Source organism: Triticum aestivum, chromosome 1B (genome assembly GCF_018294505.1).
Source record: "Triticum aestivum cultivar Chinese Spring chromosome 1B, IWGSC CS RefSeq v2.1, whole genome shotgun sequence".
NCBI classification, from domain to species: Eukaryota; Viridiplantae; Streptophyta; class Magnoliopsida; order Poales; family Poaceae; genus Triticum; species Triticum aestivum.
Genome location: NC_057795.1, coordinates 551,234,586 through 551,240,585, shown reverse-complemented (window position 1 = coordinate 551,240,585; position 6,000 = coordinate 551,234,586).

Sequence of the window (6,000 nt, the reverse complement as noted above, 5' to 3'; positions counted from 1 at the left end):
AGTAAATAGACTTGCCGGTGACGAGATTGAACTAGGTATTGAGATACCGACGATCGAATCTCGGGCAAGTAACATACCGATGACAAAGGGAACAACGTATGTTGTTATGCGGTTTGACCGATAAAGATCTTCGTAGAATATGTAGGAGCCAATATGAGCATCCAGGTTCCGCTATTGGTTATTGACCGGAGATGAGTCTCTGTCATGTCTACATAGTTCTCGAACCCATAGGGTTTGCATGCTTAACTTTCTGTGACGATTTGTATTATGAGTTATGTGATTTGATGACCGAAGTTTGTTCGGAGTCTCGGATGAGATCGGGGACATGACGAGGAGCCTCGAAAGTGTCGAGCCGTAAATATCGATATATTGGAAGGCTATATTCGGACATCGGAAAGGCTCCTAGTGGTTCCGGTATTTTTCGGAGTACCGGAGAGTTACGGAAATTCGCCGCGAGAAGTATTGGGCCTTATTGGGCCATACGGGAATAGAGGAGGCAGGCCAAAGGGAAGGAGCCCCCTCCCCATGGGTCCAAATCGGACTAGGGGAAAGGGGGCGGCGCCCCCCCCCCCCTGCCCTTTCCTACTCCCTCTCTCTTTCCCTCTTTCTTCTCTCCTACTCCAGAAAGGAAAAGGGGAATCCTATTAGGACTTGGGAGTCCTAGTAGGACTCCCCACACTTGGCGCGCCCCCTCTAGGGTCGGCCTCCTCCTCCTCCCTCCTTTATATGCGTGGGCGGGGGACACCCCAAAGGACAACAGAACACACAAGTTGATCACTGATCTCTCTTAGCCGTGTGCGGTGCCCCCCTCCACCATAATCTACCTCGGTTATATCGTTGCGGTGCTTAGGCGAAGCCCTGCGTCGGTAGCATCATCATCATCGTCATCACGCCGTCGTGCTGTCGAAACTCTCCCTCGACACTTTGCTGGATCGGAGTTCGTGGGACATCACCGAGCTGAACGTGTGTAGATCGTGGAGGTGCCGTATGTTCGGTACTAGGATCGGTCAATCGTGAAGACATACGACTACAACAACTGCGTTGTCATAACGCTTTCGCTTTCGGTCTACGAGGGTACGTGGACAATACTCTCCCCTCTCGTTGCTATGCATCACCATGATCTTGCATGTGCGTAGAATTTTTTTGAAATTACTACGTTCCCTAACACGTACGATGTCCATCCAACGGTCGTAGTGCTTCTTCAATCTCTGGTACTCTTGCTCCAACCGCCTAAAGCAGCACCGGTTGTGCCGCCTGCTCCTGCATCCCGTGGTCGGCTGTGTTGTCGTGGAGGCCTCACCGCCCCCTACTACTCCCACCACTGGCCAGGCCATCCCTCCACTCACCCACACCCCCTGTTATTCTGTGGCGACGGCAGCCTCACATCGAAGCCGAACCAGTGAAACCTCGTACTCCTCCCCGTGTGGGCATCCACTGCCGCATCTTCCCCGGCTCCACGTCGTCCCCTTCCTAGGCCTCGCTGTCATCCATCACCCTAGTGCTCTCGGCGCGGCGTGGTCAACGTGGTCAAGGAACGACTTCCATCGGAAGAGCACTGTACGTGGAGAGGCTGAGAGCTGGGTCCACGGCTGCAGCAAGGAAGTGCCTCCTTATTACGCGGAAAATAATGATTTCTCCACCTGACAGCAGGGACCCACCGGATGGGCAACCATATTTCGCGAAAAAAATGTTTCCCCCTGACTACTGGGACCTACCAGCTACATCTTTGCATGCAAAGAAGTGCGTCCATATACGGGCAAAAAAAATGGTTCGTTCCCTAACTGTTGGGACCCACTAGCTACATCTTCGCACGCAAGGAAGTGCCTGACAGTCGGGACCCACCTGGTCGAAGCGTACGTAGTGTTTCCATTCTGGTCGCTAACGTGTACGTACATACTGGTCGATGTAGAGGCACGCCTGTGTCGTAGTAGAGGCGCGCACGTAGCATGTACACGTATGTACAGCGGCTAGGGTGCAAGAAAGTAAATACGGCCACATGCGTACATACGGGCGGGGTCTCGAACGCCTACTCGTGCATACGTACGGCCAGGGCTCGTGTACATGGTTGGGTCGGAATGGAGAAACTGCGTCGTCGTCGTGTTCATGGGGAGCCAACCGGCTGGGTTGGAACGGACGTCGTCGTGTTCATCGGGAGGGCTTGGACGGAACAGCCGATGGAAACGAGGCCTGGTGTACCGCAGAACGGAGGAAACGACCTTGTGTTCGACCAGCCATGGTCGAAACAGGATCCAGATCATCGAGAGGGGTCTGGCGTGCCGCAAAATGGAGGAAACGGACTTCCGTTGGACCTCCTACGGTCGAAACGGGGTCCTGTTGATCGGGAGGGGTGTGGCGTACCGCAAAACGGAGGAAACGGACTTGTGTTGGAGTGCTATGGTCGAAACAGGGGTCCTGTTCATCGGGAGGGGTGTGGCGTACCGCAAAACGGGACTCCATGGGATACTGTTCATCTCCACCGTCAACCTCCTCCAGCCTCCACGGGCTACTGTTCATCCACCGTCGACCTCCTCCAGGCTCCAACTGCGACTGTTCATCCACGGGCTCCTGTTCATCTAGCCTCCACCGTGCGCTAGTCCACCGACTACTGTTCAACCAGCCCTCTCCATGGGCTACTGTTCAACCACCCCTCCATGGGCTACTGTTCATCCAGCCCTCCACCGGCTACTGTTCAACCAGCCCTCCACGGGGTCGTCCTGTTCATCCAGCCCTCCACGAGGTCCTGTTCATCCAGCCCCAACCGGCTCGATCGGGGTCCTGTTCATCCACCCCCACTGGGAACTGTTCATCCAACCCCCCACCCCCCAACAACGCTCACTGTTCATCAAGGTAAGGAGGCAGCAGGGTTCGATCGGCTTCTGTTAGCAGCAGTAGCGAAGGAATCACTCGGGTTCAGTAACGTAGCTAGTGCAATCGCTCGGGTTCAGTTAGAGCCCAACGCCTCGCTCGGGTTCAGTTAGAGCCCAACGCCTTGCACACACGCGCATACGTGTACGAGAGAAACGCGCATCGCTCGGCCCCCGACCACCCACCGTAACCGGGAACTTCCCGAAATTTTCCTCGCCATCGCTTCTACCATGGGTTTTTTCGTCATGGACGACCCAAAGAATGTCATGCAGCTTCGTCTCCGGCCCGCCCCGGATGAAAAGCCCATTTTCTGTCATGATTTTTTGTCATAGAAGTAGCAGCCCACCACATCTAAGATGATACCGGGTTTTGTCACAACTATCGTCATAGAAGTGTCATAAGTATGACAGAAAAAAATCATTTGGTCCAAAATGTCACAGATGTGTCCTTTTTTGTATTGTACGTCTCGTTAGAGATACAACACGCAATCGAACACGACGAAGAACGAAATCAAACACAGGGACACAAGGATTTTAACTTAGAAACCCCTCCAACACGAAAGGGAAAAGCACGGACGCCGGCCAACAAATCTTCACTATATCGAGGGAGGTTACAAACGTCCGGGATTCACAACTGATCAACTTCTCCCGTGCGACGGCTTAACACAGGTGACCTAGGTCAATACTAATCCACAACTTAGTGGGGCTTCGCCTCCGCCCCCCCCCCCCCCCACCCCCCACCCCCCCACACACACACCCTAGGCATCCTTGATGGGGGCGGACCACATGGGCTAACTTTAGACTTTGCTACGCTCTGCTTCGGCACAAGCCTCCGACAAGTTAGCCCTTATCTTTATACTTGAATTTGGATCACAACATAACACATCCTATGTATGTCATCTCGCTTCCCTCGACATAGGTGGCTCCTCACCTCCCTTGACCAGGGCTACCTGGCCTCTCTCGATAACGTGCACCATCCCGCGTCTCTTGACTTCCTAATCCAGTGGTCGGCATTCACCGTAGCTTTAACGTATATCCTTGATCAGATGGAGGGATCCCCCCACCTAGTGTGTACTTTTTCCAAGCTTCATCGCCTCCTGAGGCTCTGGCGCCCTCCCTCCACCTAGGTTTCACCGGGATGGCGGAGAATGGTGGTTGAACCAGATTTGAGCTACTCCGACGCCATTGGACTTCCATCTCTAGGATCTTTTCATGCGTCGTCGACGAGCGGGAGAAGCAAGCTTCACACAGATCCAGCGACTAGCTTAATATTTAACTAGTGGTTTCTTTTATTTCCTATAATATGAATGTGGTTATAGGTTGTCCATTGCGATTGCATGTGGGTCATATATATATACTAGATGGGTTTACAACACCCCGGATGCTCTTCCGTCGGTGGCCCATTAACAACACGGGTGGGCCCCCTTCTATCGGTGGCCCATTATCCATAAGGAAAAATGGGAGGAACGGGATCTCATGAGCACCTAACTCATTGTATGATTGGTTACTAATGATAGATATAAATTACATGGAGATAATATGTAAATAAACCTGGCTATATTGTTAACCACGCTCTTTCCATATACCGTTAATGATAAGGATCATCACTACCAAAGTTGCAACACAAGGTCCAAATTAAACACATACTTAATTATACCATTTGGATTGATAAATCGAGTATATTGATTTCACCGCTACATCGCAATGAGGGTAATGTACACAAACAAGAATAAATGCCAGATACTAAAATCTGCAAGGCATTAGGTCATTTAAGTTTCATTACGCAAACAGTATTGCTAGACTAATCACTCTACGCGGTCTTGACACACTAGAATATTCACTATCAAAATCTCCTTCCAACATCATAAGCATAATATGCCAAAAAAAGAGTTAAGATAGGATACAATTGGACCGAACTTTCCAAATTATTTAATATCATTACATCCAATGGTTATCGACATACGCTATACCATATCCTAATCACTCTTATACTTGTAGCCTCTTTATTGTACTTATTAATTACCTAAGTTATTTCCTAACTTGTTTTGCTTACTTGACGACTTACTATTTTTGTGCTTACATAACTTGTCATTAACGTGGTGCATCTTTAAAAAAATCGTTTCCAAATTTTAGCTCTCAAGCCACATGCATTAGCGATCATCATTTTTTAACCATATTCTTGTAATAATACAAAAGAAGAGTTGAGGATGGGCTAGTTTTGATATAAGCCATCAAAATTCTCAATGCAAATTCATGATTCTAAATTCATAGTCTCGTAGTCTATTCTTTCATGATACTCCCTCCTTTTCATAATTGATCATGTCTTATCTTTTTACTTCTCCACATTACGGTGTGTATATCTGGAAATCGAGACAAGGCGAGGCAATGCATGCATTCATGATAGATGCACTACTAATAGAAAAATGGAGGAAGCACTTCTTTGCAATTCTAGTATCCTTGTCTTCGCTCTTGGGAAGTGCATCCTTTCTAACTTTTTAAATGATGTTACTGTAAACTTAAGTTGAAATTCAAAGATAATCCATACATGTGCAAGCTTAAGACTTTTTCCCCTTTGCAGTATGCATGTTACTATTATTTATTAAAATGTGTGCACATATACATGTTTATACATTGTTTCGTCTAAGGCAACAATTTCAAGACAAGAGGGGAACTTAAAATGGTAAGAATGTTTACAGTTAAATGCCAAGAGAACAATTTTATTTTTTATAATGATTATGTTATTCTACTCAAACGTAATTTGCATATGCAAGGTTACTAGTATATACAGGCAAATGTACTAGCTAGCTGCTCCCTGAAAACTTGTCATAAAACTGCCAAATCCCTCGAATTAACTGGACTTTTCCCTTTCCCGCAAAAAAAAAACTCAACTCTTCCATAATTATCTTTTCTAAAGTTTGCAAATTAGATATCATTTAGACCAGAAGCTTGATCTTGGTGATTGAAGTGAATGTATCGGCTGTGTATGACTTCTAGCCTGAGATATGGACAATGTAATCATGTTATAGCAAATATGTGCACGTATACTAAGAAGGGTTGATTAGACGCAAATATATAATCAGGCTCGCTTATTACGTTATTGTCTTCTACAATTTTCAAGAATGAAGCATATAAGTAG